Source organism: Protopterus annectens, chromosome 13.part0 (assembly GCF_019279795.1).
Source record: "Protopterus annectens isolate FY-2018-M chromosome 13.part0, PAN1.0, whole genome shotgun sequence".
NCBI lineage: Eukaryota > Metazoa > Chordata > Ceratodontiformes > Protopteridae > Protopterus > Protopterus annectens.
In genome coordinates this window covers 858392657-858414448 of record NC_056747.1, presented here as the reverse complement: position 1 = coordinate 858414448, position 21792 = coordinate 858392657, and the positions used below count along the sequence as shown (strand labels likewise).

General features: G+C 40.2%; 1 protein-coding gene across 6 annotated transcripts in view; it reads left to right on the top strand.

The window, feature by feature from the left end:
* ACACA (acetyl-CoA carboxylase alpha) overlaps positions 1-21792 on the top strand; it is a 2143878-nt gene that overhangs the window by 179744 nt on the left and 1942342 nt on the right. The gene's annotated exons all lie outside the window — the stretch shown is intronic.

Sequence of the window (21792 nt, the reverse complement as noted above, 5' to 3'; positions counted from 1 at the left end):
TAACAACTTACCCATAATCCATTGTTAAAAATGAAAGACCATTTCTTTATGAAAAAAAAAACAGTTAATGCCATAATCATACAAATACTAGCAATGTTTACAGCACAGAAAAACTAGTAATTTGTCATGCTCAAGGATTATGGTTTGGAGTAAGTGTTGGCATATCACAGTGTAAGAAGTCAAGTGTGCAGCTACCAATACAACAGAGATGAGAAAAAGTTACCCATAAAGATATTTGAACCCCGATAGAAAGAAAAATGTCATTAACCTAAGTCCAAGAATAGAAAGTCAGTCTTTGTTCTGTGCTGCATTGTAAGATTAAAAACAAACAAACAAAAAAAAAAAACAAATACAGCATATTTTGCTAACATTCAATATAAAACACAAATCTTCCCACTACAGTCATTGGTGAATAGCAAAAGTTATTTGAAGTAGAAGCAAGAGCGATCGGTTAACAGCTCCTTGATTACAGTGATAGCTTTTACACCTCCGGAAGGATGTGAGAGAATGTCTGTTGACACTTGCAGTAAACATTGGAAACCTTAAAACCCTGCAGTTCTGCTAGTTTATTTTGTTTAACATTTGCTATTGTTAAAGAGGTAAGAGCTGTTCTGAGAACACAAATCAGTGTAATTGTAGCCAAAAGGTGAACATGATAGGTTCCAGAAGCCTTGCAAGAGTCATCTGACTGACACTATTGCCATTCTGTTTATATGGAAGTAAAAAAAATGATTTTCTTATGTCTAGCATGACTCTTGTAAATGGGGCTTGCAGTGGATTCTGGGAAGAAAAACTCTAAGATTATTTTACAGTGGCAGATCCATTAACATATAACTTCTCTTTCGGCTGTTCCTGTTAGGGGTCACCACAGCGGATCATCTGTTTCCATTTCTTCCTGTCCTCTGCATCTTGCACTGTCAAAACAACCACCTGCTTGTCATCTCTCACCACATCCATAAACCTTATCTTAGGCCTTCCTCTTACCAGGCAGCATATAATAACTATAACCATTTAATGATTCTGATGTATTAAAATAGTCAAAGGGTAAATATATAATGAAATAACTGAGATACAGAGGCAACCATTATTTATTCTTTTATGTCCTTTTTTGACTGAGTTAGTCCCACTAGGCCAGTGATCTTCCAGGGGAGATCCAAGGTGGTATTCATACTGACAACGGGAAATTTGGCAGGACACTGGGGAACTTCCCCCTACTCCGCTACAATAATCACTATGAGTACCATCAGTGATTACAAGCACTTGTCTCAGTCCTAGCTCAGTGGCGGCTAGGATGTCATTGCACACTGTGGAAACTGGAAGTGAGGGAGCAGAGGAGAATGCCAGCTTGAGAGATGATCTAGAGATGAATTTGGAGATAATTTTCAACAGAATTTATTTGCAGAGTCGAAAAATGGCACAGAGGAGTATGTCATTACAACCCTTCAATCGGGAGGGTTGAAGGATGATATTTTAAGTGAGATGACAAATGAAAGTGACCCCGAGAATGGAGGTGAATCTGGTTAAAAGAGGAATATCATACACTAGTAAAGAAAATGGTGGTTTAGATTTAATAAACCTAGTAGTATTTGAAGCATCTTTGAATTTATATAAAGTATTAATGTGAATTGAAAGTAAAGAGAATTGGTGGCAAAATATTTGGTTGTAAATTTAAGGATATGTGGGAAGAAGTTAGATGTAACAAACATTATGATGTTGAAATTCAAAACCATCTAGGAGAAAAATATGGAAGATAAAGATTGATGTGATAAAGGCAAGAAGGAAAGTTTGGATCAATCATTTTGTATTACTCCATGGGAAAATTTGCAAAAAAAAAAAAGCTATTAAAGAAAGAAATAAGTGGTGTAAAAATTGGGAGGAATGTCAGAATTTCTTATGGAGACTGAGTATAAATAAACTTCCAGTTAAAAGTAATATGTCATATAAAAACAGAAATGTGCATTGTGGGGAAGAAGAACAGCAGAACATGTGTTTTTGACATGTAAGAGTATGAAAATTAAGGAAGAAATTGTGCAAATTTATTTTTGAAAATGAAAAAGAAGTAAGTATGGGCATGATAGCATATGGATATTACAAGAATATATAAAAAAAAGAAATCAGTTGAAAATAGACTAAGGTTTAATGAGAAATGTATTTTTCCAGCAGTTATAAAAAGAATAAAATGGGGGTAGTGGAAAAAGGAGTGGGGGTCTAGTAAAACAAAAAAAAAAGTTTTTTTTTCTCCATTTGTGATTGTTCTAAAAAAATGAAGAAAATATGTAAATATATAATGTTTGTGTAAATAAGGTGTAAATAGGATATAAATAAAGGACCCCTACTCTTTTTGATAAGTACCACTGGGTATTTTACATCAGTTTGAGCTACCACCAACTCTGGTAGATGTGGCCTCAGTTTAATGTCTCAGCCGAATGGCGGTACACCCTGAAGTGCAGTATCTCCCCTTGTGTTTCTCTGCAATGTCAGTATTAGAAAATTAAAACAGGTACCTGGCGTACAAATAGAACCCATAGGCTTTTGCACAGAAGATAATTGTGCTACCTCTTGAGCTACTGAGACTGCAAATAAACACATCAGTTTTAAGACCCCCCCTCCAAGGAATACAACATTGATGAAGACAAAAACTGAACCACTTTGAAATCTGTTTCTGATTTGCTAAAATAACATAGTAATGTAGTTCGATTGTTTGAGGTAACACCTTACCTGTCAACTTATTTGGTCAAGAATTCCAGACAAAGCCAAAAATAATGGGGGAGGGGGGGGTAAAATTAGAAACATTTTTTAAATGTTACTCTAATTAACTTAAAAAGTTAGTTGAACAAGTTTTAAATCAGTATGCATTTTTTGAACAATAAGAAGTATAAAACTCTGACTGGCTTTACTGACTAACTGTAATCATAAGTGATCCACCAGAAAATCAGTAATGTCATGAAGGTCAGAACAAACATTTGAAGCAAAATAATGGACATTGACTCAAATGTAGGGGCATTTGAGAGATTTGGATAGCACTCAAAAGGGAGTGTCTGGTCCAAATAACTCATTCCAGGATTAGAATACTTTTTTTGGATGTGCCAGACTTTAAATGATGCAGTTATAATTTTCTGATTAATATTATAATTGTCTTTGAACAGGTCTTAGCAGAAGAATTTAAGAATTTGTAGTTTTAATGACTAAGATAATTAATTGGAACTATTACTGCAGGTTTCTGGATGATATTTGTATTTTTTGGAATGGGCCGGTTGACCGTATTGATGACTTTATTAACTATATTAATCAAACTACGACCTTCCTAAAATTAAGACATCAAATATCCTACAACAGTGTCAACTATCTAGATGTGACCCTTACTAAAGATGGTGACGGGGTTAAGTCCTGTATATACAGGAAACCCACATTCTCCAACAGTTACATCCACTACCTGAGTTCACACCCTAGATTCCAGAAAAGAGGAATTTTGAAAGGACAGTATGTCAGGGTTTCCCGGATGACTTCACAGGATCAACAATTCAGAGATGAGTGTGACAAACTCACATCTCTATTTCTGGACAGGGGATATCCTATACGCCTAATACAATCAGTTCGGGAAGAAGTTGAGGAAGCCAGAGCAACTAGATTTAGTCCCATTCTGGGTAGGGGCATTGGTGAAGTTGATGGCCAAACCCAAAGGGACACAGTTAGTCCATTTTCTAGCAATTTTGCTTTTATAACGGATTTTAGTACTAATGCTGCACACATTAGGAAAATTGTAGAAAAGGAATGGCAGTCTTTTCAGGACTTTACGGACTTGAGTCATCTAAAGGGTAAGAATTTGAAAATTGCCTTTAGGAGAGGGTACAACATCAAAAGGGTGTTGGAACACAATGACCAACCTGTACGGTCTTATCGTATGAGGAAAGGGACTTATAAATGTGGTCGTTGCTCTTTATGTAAATATATAGTGCATGACCACCATGTGTATTTAGAAAGTAGGAACAGGGACATAAAAGCCTCAGATTATTCCAACTGTCTATCCACCGGGGTAGTTTATTTGGCCCTTTGCCAGTCCTGTCAGGCTTTTTACATCGGTAAAACCGAAAGACAGTTAAAACGTCACATATACGAACATCAGTATGATATGATTAAATTTAACAGTAAAAATGCATTGTACAGGCATTCTATTGATTGTGAGGGGGCAAGGTTTTTGTTTTTTGTGTTGGAATCTGTTCCCAAGGACATCGGGGAGGACCCTGGGAAGCTAAATTAGCTCACAGAGAGACCTTTTGGCAGATTCTTTTAGAATCCAACAAATTTCCGGGTCTTAATGACTTTATTTCTATTGCTCCCTGCCTTAAACTTAAGGCAGGACGCATATAATGTAGGGTTTGAGATTAATGTGATTTATGTTCAACTATTTATGTATCTATTAATTTATATCTAAGATTATTATGATTATCAATGACTAATTGATTCAATATACTAAATTACAGTTATATCATATAATATGACCATATATATATATATATATATATATATATATATATATAATTTTAACATTATTAATTTTATTTATTGTAAGGCTATTAGCTGTTTCATGTTTTTATGCTTAATGCCTGTGTTACATGTGGTTTTCTGAACATTGTTCATTTATTTAATATGTTATTAATTCAGTCCAGTGATTTTGTCTTTTAAATACAGCACAAGGTTTATTATATACATTTTAATTATTTAATTGGATAATTGCTTAATTGTGCTATCTCAATTGATTATGGACTGTATTTAAACAGCAGACTTGCACATGATTTTTATCTGAAGAAGTCGTTTTATCGACAAAAACGTGTTTTTGCCTATCTACTGTGACGTTAATAAAACTTGGCTGGATTTTGTGGTACCTTATTGTGAGCTACGACCGTGTGGTGGAGGTCTCTGGACTGGTTTAGCTGTTTTTGTGCTTTGTGTTTCATTGTGGTTACAGCGCTTTCTTATTGTGGTATAAGATAATTAAATCTACATATTGTTAAATTCTTAAGTTGAGGCCTCTTCATTTTTAGACAGTTTAGTATGGTTTGACATACCATTACAACTGTAGCACCAGCAAGTAACAGAATTAAAGAAACTGCAGCTATAGTCAACTTTCCATCTTAAAAAATATGGAACACTATACTACCTGTTATAAGGCGGAGCCAATGGGCAAAATGTGAAACATTTACTAACAACTAGGGAGGGAGCTCACAGCATAGTTAAACTGTTACTTTATACTTGTTTTATTGCATACCGGTTCTTGAGCCATTAGAAATTGGGGCGAAACAGCTCAAGTTGTAAATGTCTAAGGCCCCAGATGGGCAAGCCAAGCCCCCACCCCCCAAAAACACACATAAGCAGTTTCAGTCATCCTGAAGTAATCAAGCAATACAGATAAGAGCAGCATCAGCAGTATCATGAATACTATATCATCCATAACACCAGCAAGAAAAAGAATTAAAGAAACCACAGCCATACTCAACCTTCCATCTTAAAAATGTGGAGCACTACACTATCTTGCATAATGTGGAACATATAGGTAAACAATGACACATTTTCTAACAAAAATAAGAAGAAAGCTTACACCATGGCTAAACTGTGGATTGTATACTTATAATAAAGTTCTTTGGCACCCGTCAGTCAGTCTTTGCTTTCCAGAACAGTCAGGTAGTTGCAATGTCAAATTTTCTTTTTACGCTGTTTAAAAGACAAAAAACTTGTATAGTAGTTGTGATCCATTTCTACAAATGTTAGAGACTTAGGAGTAAGTTGAAAAAGTCCCCAATACACCACACACACACACACACACACACACACACACACAAAATAAGCAAAGTATTTTCATATTCTCTCTCTTAGCATCTCTGGTTAGAAAGTCTGAGTGGTAAACAACTTTAGCCTTTCTCCCCATCTCAGTTATTATTACTTCATTCTACCTACTACATTTCTAATATTTGATCTTTGATGACCCCCCCCCCCCACAAACACACAGATCAGGTACAGCCATTTATATGACTGTACACCTCAAGTAAATGAATAAAGAATGGCCTAGAAATATATCTCAGTTTGCTGATGGCAGAATTATACAGTGCAAACCCCCCACCCTCTTAATTTCTTAGTTCAAAAACAAGGAACAAAGTCAGGAACAGCTTTTAAATATTTCTGTTGTATACTTAGAAAGTTGATAGAATAACAAGCTTTGCGTTATCAAGCAATTTTAGAAGGATACAAAATCTGAAAGCCACGTGCCTATCGTTATTTAGTGACCACAATCTACAAAAATTTGCTAGAAGCCACAACATTTACAAATAAACTAATATGCCTCTCAAATTCTTTGCTTAAGAATTCTGGGCAAAGCTAAAAATAATAGTGGGCAAAAAAGAGACAAATTTTTATTATAATTTTATGTATTTGTCAACTATGTAAACTCAATGGGCAAAGTTCTTTATTGGGGGTGACACAGCAGCACCGTCTAGTTCGGTTTCTTGATCAAAGTCACAAAGTGGGCAAACAGAGGTGAATGAATTCAAATCCGGTACGTTTGACTATAAGAAGCAGTTCCTTAACATACATGACAGACAGCTCCTAAAGACTTGAAATGTTAACAGAAGAATAAGCATTGCATGGACACACATTATCTGAACAATAAAAACTATGAAACTAAATTACTGGCATTGACTGACAGTCATCTTCATTGATTTATGAGAATAAAAGACATTAATGAGGGACAGGGCATAAATAGGCAAAATCAGTGATACTGTACAAAACTGGATAAAGATAAGAGGCAAGCTACTTTAATTCTTTTAAAGTTAACAGAACAGGTTTTGCATCAACCTGCATTTTCTGAACATTTGAACAATAAAAACTATGAAACTCTAATAATCGTCATCACTGACTGACTATAAACCTTAGTGATTTTTAACTCACAGTGATATATCAGAAAATGAAGACACGAGTGAAGGTCTAGCAGTTAGTGCAGAGGATTAAGGCACTAAACTCTTCATGAGCTATTTCCTGTAATCATGGGTACGGGGTTTGATTCTTTCTACTTCCGTATGTGTGACTTTGGTTAAGTTGCTTAACCAGACAGCGCCACCGGATTGTCCCTTTGCCTGGTTTAAAAGATAGAAAAACAAAAATATAGGTCATACATATGAGGCTAAGTATGCAATTTCTGTACAGTAAGAGCAGAGCTGGATCATGGTCAAATGGAGCCCCAGGCAGAGTATCCGCAGCCATACCAATATCCCATTACTTGGCTGTGTCTCTCGAGTTATCATAAAACACTGTTTAAACTTGTTATTGTGTGTACTATTGTGTGCACTATTTTATTTTTTACTTTTACAATGATTACAGGGATTTGGATTTAATTTAAAACTTTTTAAAAGAAATTTACAGTAGAAACACTGATAGCTAGTTGATAATCAAAACAAAACACTCTCGCATTGAAAAAAGGCAGCATGACCAACAGTAAACTTCTCTTTATTTTGAAAATGCAAGATACATGAAGGGATTTATAGTCAAATAGTATATAGTGAAGCCCAAATCAGGGGCTGTCTAAAGGGTGCAGGAATTCAAAGCAAATGTGTAATGTAATTTGCTAACTGCTTAGGACAGCTTACTGGATATAAGTATCTTTTTTCAGAGGCTGACCAGGAGCACTGTCTGGTGAAATTATTTGGTCAGACACATAATAGACAAAGGCTGAGGGAATCAAAAGCTGTTATACAGGAAACAGCTCATAGCCTTAACTCATCAATGCGAAGTACCATACTGTCGTAGCACAACACAGTACATTTCACACACACACACTTTTGTGCCTGCAAAAACAAGTTAAATTAAAAATGCATTCGTAATTTAAAATAGTAATATTAAACTCTTAAACTTCATGTTGTGATGTATGTTCAAAAACAAATAACCACACTGTCAACAGTCAGCAAAACAAGGAAACAAAGGATCGTACCATGCCAACAATATGACATTTGGTGTAGAGGTAATGGTTGCTAGCTGCATCTCCTATGGCACAGGATTTGATTCCTTCAGCCTCCTCTGCCTAATGTGTGACCTTGAGTAAAATAGCAGAAAACACTGGAACCAAAGCAGGTACAATGACTCCGCTTTAATGAGACACTTTAAAACACATTTAAAAATGCAAAGTTAAAACTTTTGCCAGTATGGCTTGTTTGGGCATAACACTACCATAGTAAAAACATTCCTTTTTATACAGTTTAAAATCACGTGACACAGCAATTAATTAAATCTGTTTCTGCAATTCTCTTAAATAGGGTTTTAAAGATATAGAGCCATTCAAGCCAGGAGGAATATGTGCTCTCAAACGTAAAATCCACTGATATTCACTCATTTCTGTAGCATGTAATATACCCCCACTTCTCAGGGACTCACGAATAATACTTAAAACTAAGAACTTAAAATCATGATTATCTCCTCTCTCTGCTTGATGCCTATAAAGTGCATTTGTGGGTACCTTCCTTTTAATTTCAGATACATGGCTACTGATATGCTCTGATTTGTTTTGCAAACATAATAAGCAGTACATTGGTCACAAGTTGCTAAATAAACTAATTTTTTTGAATCACAGTTGCCATATACATTTACTCCAAATTTTTTTATGTAAGGGATGTTTGAATGTCTTACTCATATTAATACAGTTCCAAAACACACATCAACCACATCTTTAGGTGTCTTTTTTAACAATCTTCCTATGTAAAAAAAAAGTTTGTGGTTGTTCTTTGTAACACAGGAGCTCTTTCAGATTGGCACTAGGTTCATAGGTTCATAGGATGATACTAGGCTATTGGCCTGGAGGCCCTTATAAGCCTAGCCAAGAATTTTGCCCACAATCCCTCAAAGTCAGCACCTGTTTCCCCTGTCCAGCAGGGACACAGATGGGATCCCAGGGGTATACTTTGTTTCTCATCCAGTCATCCAGGTTCCTCTTAAAGAGGGCTAGAGAGGTACTCTGCTTGACATGGAGAGGGAGTCTATTCCACAGATGGGGGATTCTTTGGGACACAAATCTATCCTGCCAACAAGTTCTATTAATGTCGTAGACCAGGTTAAGGCCTTACATGCAGGTTGCATGAGTGGAGTTTGTCTTACAGATATGCAGCAATTCCATCAAGGCTGGGTCTGAAATGGCCTTGTATGCCAGACACTGGTCACCTCTGAGCAGTCTGAGACTGAGTAGAGGGACAGGGCTTTTAGCCTATCTGTATAGGATAGGTATTTGAGACCCTGGATTTTCCTGGTCAGGGACCTCTGTGGTCTCTCCAACTACTGCATGTGCTTGGCAAGGTACATGCTGAAGGGGGCATTGTACTCGATAATGGGTCTGATAAGGGAGAAGTACAGGGATGTTATGACCTCTTTGTTCCTGGATGAAATACCCTTATTTATGAGGTGGGCCATGCAGAAAGTGTTCCGTACAATGGAGGCAACATGGTGGTCAAAAGTCAGGTTGCTATCAACCTGGGTGCCCAAGTCCCTCACGACTGATTGCATGCTTAGTACATTGTTATTAATGTGATCATTACTGAGGATGACATTTTCTCCAAAGGGGATAATGATGCATTTCTTGGCATTCAGTTTGAGGCCATGCTTCTGGCACCAGTCATTAGTTTGGGTAAGGTCCTCTTGGGGGATGTTCTCACCACCTATAAGGTCCCAAATAATGAGCCAGACATTAGTCCCTTTAGTGCAGTCCCTGGCATTACTTCATCCACTGCCTTAATATTCTGCATCAGCTTCCCTGGTGTAGGTTCAAGACCTGGATGTGGACCTTCTGACATTATTTCCTCCTGCATTTGTACCACAATGCCCACCTGCAAAACAGCAAGTCCAATACTGTGTCATCCTGCAATGCCCACCTTCCAAACAACACGTTCAGTACTGGATCATCCTGCATGTCCTAACATTAGCTTCCCCATGCCCATTTAAGCACTGGTGTTTCAGGGGTTGACCCATGTCTTGCCAGTCCAGATACTGGGTTACTTACTGTTGGGATCTTGAGTGACAGCCCCAGATGGGCCATGCATTTGGGCTGTTTAGCAGACACCTCTTGATATGCTACAACCTAGGTGACTAAAGCATCAGCTGAGGTAGCAAGACATTTCTACTCTAATTTTAGATAACTTTTTTTAAGCCAAGTAGTCTAGTGGCCTCCAAGTCTTACACTTTCCATGAAGATATAGCCCCAAATCATACAAGCTTCCTTGCAGTACCCTCCCTTTTGTTGTTCATTTTCAGGTACAGTAAGTGCTGGTTTCCAGTCTGCCTTTGATGTTGGAGTCTGCCTTTTGATGTTGGTCCCCAGCCTTCAGCAAAAGAAGGCTGCCATCTTTTACGTAATTTTGTGTGAACCACTGAGAAAGAAGAGTAGACCCCTCTAATCCTGTATTTGTTCCCAGTGATATAAACATGGTTTAGGAGAATGTGTTCATGGATGTGGATTTGAAGGAGGAAGTCTTTCTTGTTTCCTGTTTCATCTAGACCCCACATTTGAGCGGATTTTGTTGGTAATAAAAGAGCAGGAAGGATGGTCCACAGGATGAGAATTCCTTTACTAAGAAATGCTTGTGACAAGTCTGCAGAAGCTTTATCCTTGTATGTAACAAGCTGACTTGAAAATTTGCAAAATCTTCTTAAGAACCTTTGTTCTTAGGCCCTGTTGATAGACCCTGCATTTCCTAAGGTCTGGGACCTCAATTTTATGTTGGAGAAACTTGTTTCTTGGGAGGTTAGTATTGCTGTGTCACAACAGTTGATTCACCAGTTTATTTTTTGGCTGGGGTGCCTTTTGTGCCGAGTTTACATCCTTGGCCTCTGTCCCACAATAGACTGCTTTCTATCTGGGATTAGTTTTCTGTCATGCCATCACTGCGTGCTAGGGTAGTTCTGTCTCTGCCTTGATACTGAATTCAGTACATTGGGCAGTTTGCGAATGAATACATAAAGATTACCATTTCCTCCTCAAACTTCCTCATTCTGGAAGATTGTTTTTGTTATTGGAAAGTCTTTGGTAGCATTTAATTGTGCTACAGAGATTTCTGAGCTGCATAACTCCCTATGTTTAATTGGTTTCCCATAAGGATTTTGTGTTGTTATGTGTCACTATCAAGACAGTTCATTATCCCTGGAGTGATCATGACTTTAAATTTAAGCAAATCTATTTATTTTATAGTCTTATTTGAAGCATATTCTAAAGCTTTAGAGCATTTCACAATACTGGTAACTCGCGTATTATCTTGTTAGGATTGGAGCTTTGATGACAGGCAAGCATCTAAGTTATTTGATAGATGGAGACTACAGAGAGGTTATTAGCCGAAGTGTTTCCAAATGGTTTGCCAGCTGCATTATATTTTGCCTAGAGAAGAATAACAAACTGTTGTTGTGTGCTACTAATGGATACTTTAAAAGAGTTGCCTCTTCCTGTAGCACACATTTCAGGAGTGTTCCTTAAATAACATTTTTTACTCTATCTTTCACCAAACCACTGTCTACCCTATATTTACTCATCTGGCCTAATCATTCCTTCATATTTTCGAAAACCACATGTGCAAATGGCATTTTCACAGCCTTTTTATATTAATTTCAGAACGTTAGTATGTAGTGCTTGCAAATTTATGCATTTGCATTTATGTGGTAGGGTTTGCATTTTCCTTGATTACCTGTGGTCACCAGTATTTTTTTTTAACTATTTAATTTTAATATGCAGTTAGAGGGTGTTTTTTTTATCTCAATTTGTGTGTGACATGGAGGATGTATATATATATATATATATATATATATGTGTGTGTGTGTGTGTAAATTTAGGTTATGGCTCCTGCATTAAATGCTGTAAGATTTATATTTTTTAGATGATGTTCTTCATCTCACATTGCTGCAGTCCTTACACTTGGGTAGTCCGCTGTCCTCGGTCGGCCCGAATATCAAAGTATAAGGCTGACGTCGGTCAAGGCGCATTTGACTGACATCAGGACGTCAGGGTACAAATGCGCATGACCGACGTCATATCCCCAGTCTTTTTTGCCGCATGGTCCGATGCAGAAGCAGTATTGCAAGTGCCGGTTGGCATTCTGAAATTTTTCGTTTTCGGAGTTTCAGACAGAGTCAAAGTTGGCTAAGTACCCCGTTGGGGAATATTTTAGTTTTTCTTGCCTCAGTGGTTTACGGATGTCAGAAAAAGTGAATAATTGTATTTCTTGTGGGAAACAGATACCGCATAGAGACTATCATACTTTGTGTATTCCTTGTTTAGGGCCTGAGCACGACGTTGTTGGGTGTCGCTCTTGTGCTAGATTCAATAAGCGCACTATAAAGAGGAGATTAGATTGTGCCAGGTTAGTCTTTGGGAAGCGGTGCAATTATAAAATGCCGTCGGATGCTCCGACGCCCGCTTCTTCAAAGAAGCGCAAGGACAAAGCAGTGAAGCCTAGGCTAGAAGAACCGTCCGTACCGGACGCCGGTTGTTTAGAGGTGTCAGTGGAGCCAGTGGTTCCACCGGAGGTTTCCTTGGGATCCCAGGGAGAGACCTTGTTATTGCAGGATGTGGCCTCTCAGGAGGCAGGTCAGGGTGATGGGGCTTCTCAGGTTACTATACTCCCCTCCCTGCCTAGGGTGGTTAGGCCCTCTCCTTCTGTTTCCAAGGCTTCTCCTAGAGGCAGGCCAGGTTTAGCTTCAGTTGGTGTCACCCCTAGTTCTTCTGGAACTGTGCCCAAGAAGCATATGCTTAAAATGGCAGAAGATTTGATTACTTTGATTAGGGTTCTTTGCCCCTCCTGATAAGAGACCTAGGGTGGAGCCTGAGCTAGGGAGTTTTGAGCAGGCTTGGATGTTTCAGAGTCTTGCTGAAGACTTGCAGGAGTACTCTCCTTATTCTGATTCTGATGTGGATGATTCTACTCCTTCTGCTTCTCCTCCTGAGGATTTTTCTTTTCAGAAACTCTTCATTCCATGAGGGAGCATTTTAAGTGGGAAGGTCAGGACTTCTCTGATTCCAGGAAAAGGCTTAGGGAATTTTTGTTTTTACCCCAGCATAGGCCTTTGGCTATACCTCCTGTTTTCGATGTAGTGGAAGATGTTTTTACGGAGGCTTCTCTTAATCCTGATTCTTTGCCTCCTGCTCCTGTTAAACCGGATAGGTATTACAGGGTGCCTGAAGTTCATAAGTATCTTTTTAAGAGTCCTAGGGCAGACCCAGAAACTGTTAGCCAGGGGCCTAAAGGTGTTAAGGCTTCTGTTGTCAAGAATCCGGTTCCTGCAGATAAAGAAGCCAGGGCCTTGGATAGATTGGGAAAGAAAGTTTATACTTCTTCCACTCTAGCTATGAGGGCTTTGAATTGCCAGTTTCACATGTTAAAATACCAAAACTATCTCCTTTCACAGTTGAAGTCTAAGGTTGATGCTCTGGCGGAAGGTATTGATTGTAAAGAGTTACAAGATTTAGTACATGTTTCTGAACAGGTGGGTAAGCATTCTTTGCAATGTGGTTTTGATGCTGTACAGGCCTCGTCTAGGGTGGCTGCCACTGGGTCAGTTCTTCGCAGGCACGCCTGGCTGAGGGATCAAAATTTATCTGACCATGTTAAAACAAGGATTTTAGATGCTCCTTTACAATCTGATGTGTTGTTTGGTTCTCCTGTTGAGGCAGTTTTAAAGAAAATGGAAGACAAGGCTAAGTCTATGCAGACTGTTAAAGATTTTTTGCAGGTTCAGCCTCCAAAGTTTAGTAGAAATTGGCCTGCTAAAGGGTGGACGTATCCTTCTTATGATTCCCAGTCTAGGGGTAGATCTAGACGTGGTAGGGGCAGAGCTCAGGGCTCTTTCAGGCCTAGAACAGGGAGTTCTCCTGCACAGTCTTCAGGTGAGGGCAGGGGTCAGTCCTTTCGTAAACAGACCCAATGACCTACCTTTTCAGCTGCCAGAGCCTTCTCGTCTGGCAGCACCTTTGGGAGGAAGGTTGGCACTTTTCAAAGAAAATTGGAGTTTAATTACCCAAGACAGATGGGTATTGGATATCATACACCACGGTTACAGGTTTTATTTCCATACCTTGCCTCCTTTCAGAGGCATGCCAGACGTTCCTCCTCAACAAAGAATAGAGGCTCACAAGCAAATTTCTCTGTTACTTCAACTAGGGGCCATACAGCTGGTCCCTATGCCAGAAGTGGGCCTAGGATTTTATTCTCGCCTGTTCCTAGTACCAAAGAAGGGGAACACGTGGAGACCAATTTTGGATTTATCTATCCTCAACACTTATCTGGACATTCCCAAGTTCAAAATGTTGACGTTACAACAGCTTTTACCTCTGCTGGGCAAAGATCATTGGATGGTAACTTTGGATCTCAAGGAGGCTTACCTTCATGTTCCTATCAGACTAAGTTGCAGGAAGTATCTGCGTTTCGAGCTGGGACTTCTCACTATCAGTTCTCTGCATTGCCCTTTGGCTTATCTACTGCGCCCAGAGTGTTCACGAAAGTTCTGGCTCCAGTGATAGCTTTCTTCAGGCTAAAAGGAATACAGATCTATCCTTATTTGGACGACTGCCTGATTCTGGCTCAAGGAAGGGAAGAGCTTCTTCATCATGTGGAATATGTGATAGCAGTGCTAAGATGCCTGGGGTATTCTGTGAACGAAATAAAGTCCAGTCTAGTACCCTCTCAGGACATGTGCTTTCTGGGTGTAAGACTGAATACAGCATCCCAGATGGCCTTTTTAACCCCGGACAAACAAAAGAATCTTTCCCTTTACTTCCATCATCTATCTCATCAGTCCGGGCTGACTGCAAGGACAGTCCTTCAAGCCTTAGGGTTCATGGCATCTTGTATTCTGGTGCTTCCCAATGCCAAACTGCATATGAGGAAGCTGCAATGGTATCTCAAAAATGTATGGACACAGCACTGCCAGGATCTGGACACTGTCATTCAAATAATACCTTGCATTCAAAAGGAATTTTTGTGGTGGGCTCAGGAATGTCACCTAAACAAGGGGCTCTCTGTGACCCGGCCAGAGGTGAGTCAGATTTTAACGACAGATGCCTCAGACAAAGCTTGGGGAGCTCATCTAAATGGAAAGTGGATACAAGACAAGTGGCCTGTCAGACTACAACATCTACATATCAACCTGAAGGAGATGTTAGCAGTCCAGTTTGCATTAATAGCTTTCAAGGATTTACTTCTTCCAGGGCAGGTGTTGATTCTAACAGACAACACAACTGTCATGTGGTACATCAACAAGCAAGGGGGAACACATTCTTATCCTCTATGCAGGCAAGCAATGATTTTGTGGGAGACTGCTCTCAGTTTACAGCTCAATCTTCAGGCAAGGTTTCTGCCAGGAGCACAGAACTCCTTAGCAGATGTGTTGAGCAGGCGAATTATGGATCCCCACGAGTGGAAATTGGATCCTCATGTATTTCAGAAATTGACAGTGTCATGGGGAACTCCAGACATAGATCTGTTCGCTTCTCCACTAAACCATCAGCTGCCAAAGTTTTGCACAAAAGGTTTCATCCCACAGCTTGGAAAGTGGATGCTCTTTCTTTCAATTGGAGCAATCTTCATGTGTATGCCTTTCCACCTCTGCCTCTCCTCCCAAAGGTACTTCTAAAGGTCAGACAGGACAAGCCAAGGATGATTTTAATAGCTCCAGATTGGCCTCGACAGCACTGGTACCCATTACTGAGAAGTCTGGTACGGAAGCCTCCATGGCCTTTACCTTCGATTCCACACCTGTTGTCACAGGAGGACAGCCATTTGCTCAATGTCAAACTTCACTCTCTTCACCTAACAGCCTGGCATATTCTGTTTTGAACCATAGAGGGTCTCAACTTCCACAAGAAGTTTTGAATGTGATTTTGGAAGCTAGAAGGCCTAGTACAAGGAAAGTGTACGCAGATAAATGGAAGAGATTTTTATTTTGGAGTGCAGCAAAGGATTTTGATGTTTCTGAGCCTAATTTAAGTGTGGCTCTTCAATATCTTACTGAGTTACTGGACAAAGGTTTGTCCTTCTCTTCTATTAAGGTTCATGCTGCAGCAATTTCAGCTCACTATGAATGTGACCCTCCATTGTTTTCTCATCCTTTGTTCAAGCAATTTCTTAGAGGGGCAAAGAATATAAGACCCCACGTGAGCTCCTACTCCTGCTTGGGATCTCAATTTTGTGTTGGAGAAACTCACTCTACAACCTTTTGAGCCTGCAGCTACTTCTGAGTTGAAATATTTATCATGGAAGACTGCCTTTTTATTGGCCATTACCTCTGCAAGAAGGGTTTCTGAATTACAGGCCCTTATGGCGGTTGAGCCTTTCTTGATTTTCCATAAGGATAGGGTATCTTTACGTACTAATCCTTCCTTTATGCCTAAGGTGGTTTCTAGTGTGGCTTTAAACCAAACTATTCATTTGCCTACTTTTTATGCAAATCCCCAAAATAAAGGGGAAAAGATTTTGCACACTTTAGATGTACACAGGCAGTTGCGATATTATTTGGACAGAACTAAAGGGTTCAGCCAGTCTCAGCAGTTGTTTGTTTCTTTTGCTTTGAGTTCTCAGGGCAAGCCTGTGTCAAAACAAACTATTTCTAAGTGGATTGGGTTTTGCATTGCTTTCTGTTATTCCCATCATGGCAAGGAGATTCCAGCTGGGATTAGGCCTCATTCCACTAGGGCTACTGCCACTTGACAGCCTTTTTGAGGGGTGTCAACCAAGGATATTTTGGAGGCAGCTACTTGGAGTTCAGTGCATACTTTCTCTAGGCATTATCACCTACCTCTTTACTCTAAATCCAGGGCTGGTTTTGCCACTGCTGTTTTGCAGGGCATTTTGGCAGCTCCTGCTTCCTTGTAGTTTGGCCATCCTCCCTTACCTCTGCTTTGGGATTCTACCCAAGTGTAAGGACTGCAGCAATGTGAGATGAAGAACATAGTACAGTTTTGTACCTACCATAAATGTAGATGTTCGAAGATCCACATTGCTGCAGTCAACCCTCCCTCCTTCCCCTCTGTAGTTAGAGGTGGTTGTGTGGGTTGGGTTGTAAATATTGTGTATATTGTATATTTTGCACATATAATTAGTGCAAGGGTGGTTGGTTGTTTGTTTGCTGTCTTTTGGTTTTGACATTTATTTTTAGGGTCTTCTGACATCTGGGGCAAGAAAAGACTGAGGATATGACGTCGGTCATGCGCATTTGTACCCTGACGTCCTGATGTCAGTCAAATGCGTCTTGACCGACGTCAGCCTTATACTTTGATATTCGGGCCGACCGAGGACAGCGGACTACCCAAGTGTAAGGACTGCAGCAATGTGGATCTTCGAACATCTACATTTATGGTAGGTACAAAACTGTACTTTTTGGGGCTTTGTATATATATGTGTGTGTGTGTAAATTTAGGTTATGGCTCCTGCATTAAATGCTGTAAGATTTATATTTTTTAGATGTTTTGGGGCTTTGTATTTTTCATTTATTTTATTGTGATTTCTTTTATTGTTTTGCAGTTGTGTTGGATTATGTTAATTAGGATTTTCAGTGTTTATAATTTGCTTTTCCACATTTCACATTTGCAATCCTTGCTTAAGTGATAGAGGAAGGTATGTTGCATGTCTGAATGCCAAAATTCCAAAAGTCCCCTTGGGCCTGTTACTGACTCTGTCTATGTAAAATAATAAGGGGGGTGCATCTAACTGATTTAGCATCTGCCAAAGCTAGACTGGAATGGGAGAAAGAACTGAACAAATGAAGTGAACCTTGGAGCTGATTTGTAGAGGTGGCTGTCTCTGGGCCAGGTTAGAAGATTCTGGCTTTAGGGTGTCTGCCGTTGATAGTTTGTCTGCAGTCTTGGCTTAGGGGCAGGGAGTAGATCCTTTGGAATCTGGGCCATCCTTTGAATTCTTGTATCCTAGGTCCATTGGTTCTGGTTGCCCCACTTCTGCTTTTACCTATGTCTTCAACATAGTCAAAAGGTTGTTCTGTCAGGAGAGCAAATAGTTGAGTACAGCCAGTGTCCTCCCTTCTCTCACATCGACACCTGTGACTGTTCCTTAGTCTGCATTCCCTGTCAGGGGCCCCTGGCTCTTCACCCCCCACCCCAAAATTTCTGGAGTGGGAAGTTTTTGGTAAGTAGTGGTGCAGAAGGAAGCACGTGGACTCACCTGAGGAGTTCCTCAGAGGATACTGACCTTGAGGAAGGAGATGATGCCTCCTTTGGCGATCTTTTGGAGCTTCTTCTCCAGCATGGGGAGTGGACTGCTGAAGCCCCTTTTCCAGAGGAGTATGTGTTTTTTGGAGGCCTTCAGGGGTGGGGCCATTCACATCCATGGTTGGTTCCCCCTCCAGACACACTTATCAACATGGTGTCTCTGAAGCCATGGAAGGAACCCAGTATGGGGAAACCTGTTCCCAAATATTCTGATAAAATCCTCACCGCAACTAAGGATGTGTTACAGTGGAGTAAGGGGTCTGCCATGGATGCATTCATGATGGCAGTGGCTGCTAAGGACATTTTGGTGGAGAGCTCCTTGATTCATCCCCCAAATAGGAAATTTGGGTGTTGGACCATTTAGGGCCACATTTGCATTGAGGGCTCTAGACGGTCTACCTCACTTGACCAGACTTCAACCGGACATTGTGTAGGAAGGGTCCAAGGTTATTAAGCAGACTCTGGAGTATCAGAAGCCTGTGGAGACACAGTTGTCTACCTTACAATCCATCGCTAATGTTTCCATGAGGCTACTATCCAGTGTAGCTGATGGAAAGTCCTGAGCCACTGGCACTGGCATTGCCATGTGTTGTCGTGCTTGAGTGAGGCTGTGCAACTTTGCAGACTGCTTCAAGGCATTCTTTATCAACGGGTCTATATCAGAACATCGAAGTATTACAACTTCAAATGTTCTGATATTGAACACTATTCAGCGAACGCTAAGAAAAGCGAAGCTGCAGAACAGCAAATTCTTTCCTCGGGAAAGAATTCGGTTGGCCGTTTCTGTGGTTTCGCTATTCTTAGCGCTGAGGTGGAAAGTTACGGGTTGGGTTCAGGTAAGTGTGCGATTGTTTGTATGTTAGGGTTAGGGGCGGTTTAAGTGAGTTTGGGTTAGGGCGCGAGTTAGGTGAGTGTGCGATAGTGACGGACCTTAGAGTTTGGGTTAAGGTAAGTGGGTAAATAGTAGTGTATGTTTAGTTTAGTGTAGCGTTAGATGTAGGAATTTAAGTGTATGTGTGTGGTTGCTGTTTGTTTGATGTGCTTGTGTTGTGTCGATGTGTTTCGGAGCAGCAAATTTTTTCCATGGGAAAAAATTTGCTGTTCTAAATGTGCGATGTTTTTATGTTTAGATGTTTTGGGGCTGATGAAATAGCGTTCACTATTTTCATTTTTCGATAACGTGATATAAATGCTTATCAACTCCCCTTTTGACTGCTCCTCACTGTTCAGGCTGAAGCTTAAAGACACTTTGACCAGGAGTGAGCAAGATGTAGAAATGTTTGCTGTCTGAATACATTTCCCCAAGGGTGAGCTCTCAGTCCAAACAGATATGTTGGTCATTTGGTACCTGAATAAACAAGGGAGGCCCAATCTTGCCCTCTTTGTCGAGAGGCCATGAGGGTCTGGCTGTAGATTTCTTCCCAATGGTTTCTAATAGCAACACACATCCTGGGGAAGTCCACCATTTTAGCAGACAGTTTAAGTAGGAACATTCTCCTTCCTCTCAAGTGGTCCCTGAATCTGAGATTTCCTGATTAGATTTTTTGGCACTGGGGCACACCATATTGCCACTATTTTGCATTGCCGTCCAACACCAAGTGCAGCAACTATTACTCCTTAGTCCCTCCTCAGGGACTGTCTCCTGTATGCTTGGTCTTTTTTGCACATATCCTCCAATGCCATTAATTTCTTCAGAAGGCAGCCCACTGCAGAGCAGCTGTAATCCTCATCGGCCCTTTTCTCTGGCCTCTTCTGAAGTACCCTCTTTGGGTGTTGGATCCCCTTCCGAATCTCGTTTCTCACCCAGTCGTTCTGGATCTGCCCAACCTCCTGACTCAACCTGCATGGTTTCTCCAATTCCCTTGATGGCCAGAAATCCCAAGCTTTCTAGCAGTGTGGCGCATATTTTGTCCTCTTCCATGGAGATGTCTACATGGAAGGTGTACACTAGCAAGCGGTAGTGTTTTGCTATTTAGGCTGACTCTCAGGGTTTTGATCATTTCTTTGTCCCCTTTGAGGGAATTCTTGACTTTCTTATAGATTTGTCTAACTCTGGTTCCAGTTTTTCTGTTATTTAAGTGTTATTGGCAGCCATTTCCTATTTCCACATTGGCAGGGATAATGTGCCTCTGGCTTTTCTGAAGATTTTAAAAGCCTTCCTTAAAGGTATTTTTTGCTGCACTATCCTCTTTGGGATCCTATCCCACCATGGGATTGGAACTTTGTGTGTTGCAGGTGCTTGAAGTCCATTCACTTGAGTCGTCTGCTACCACTGATTTGAAGCTTTTATCTAGGAAAACTTTATTTTTGGTGGCTTTCACCTCTGCCAGGCATGCGTCTAATTTGTAGGCCCTCTCTTTAATCCCGTTGTATGTGGTTTCCATAAGGATAGGGTGTCCCTCCTCACGGATCCTTCGTTTCTTCCCAAGGTGATTACAGAGAATAATTTGAATCAAGCCATTCAACTTCCAGTGTTTTTTTTCCACAGATATCTCCAACAAAGTTGAATATTTGTTGCATTGCTTTGATGTGCATAGACAAATTGAGATTCAGTTTCGACAGGACAAAATCCTTCAGGAAGTCTAACCAGATGTTCGTTTCCTTTTCCAAGTCCCAATTGGGCCAGTCTGTCTCTAAGGTTATACTATCCAAGTGGCTGTCTGATTGCATTGCTTTTATGTATGGTTTGAAGGGAAAGCCTTTGCATCACAAACCAAAAAGTCATTCTACCAGAGCTGTGGACACTTCCACTCCTTTTTTTCTCCAGAGCTTCTTTGGATGATGGATGCACAATTGCTACTTGAGTAGGTCCTCAAATTTTTGTGTCCCACTACAAGCTGGACATTCAGTTGAGGTGTAAGGCCTCCTTTGGTTCCATTGTATTGAGTAATATCCTTCCATAGAACCTCTTGTGGGTGTTACATGGCAGGGAATCCAGATGGAAAAGACAACATTGGATATGAAATTTATGTACTCACCATAATCCTAAAGCTGTGTTGTCTTTCTCTGTCTAATTATACCTTCTCTGCCTGTGTGTTTAGTGAGTCTTTCTTCATAAAATGACTTAGGTGGGGAGGATGGTCACCTTTTTTGTTGGGGTCCTTGTTGTCTGTCCTTTTGGGATCGTATCGTGTAAGTTTGGGCAGAGAGGGGAAATTCAATTGGTGGTATTCTTCATTAAGTGAGGTATTATGGGTAGAGGAGACACAGCTTAGCAAGCTGAAATGTTAGGGATATGGCCAGTCTCAGATCCTAATTGGATCTGATAACCTGCAGGTTGAACCAGACGGAGCAAGACTACACGGATCTATCATTATGGAGAGTACGTAACTTTCATTTTTTTCGTAGTATAAAGTTTAATTTTGTAGTGTATGGAGCACACTGATTACACTCTGATATTTGGGAAAAGACAAACCAGTTAAGCACCTGAATGACTCCCGACCCGACCTTAATAAATGTTAAGCACTCCTTGCTTATGTTAAGGTCAGGTCTAGTGCCAGGCAGTAAAATTTATATGTACTGACTAGCAAATGACAGTGGCAGAAATAAAAGATTTGTCTCTCCCT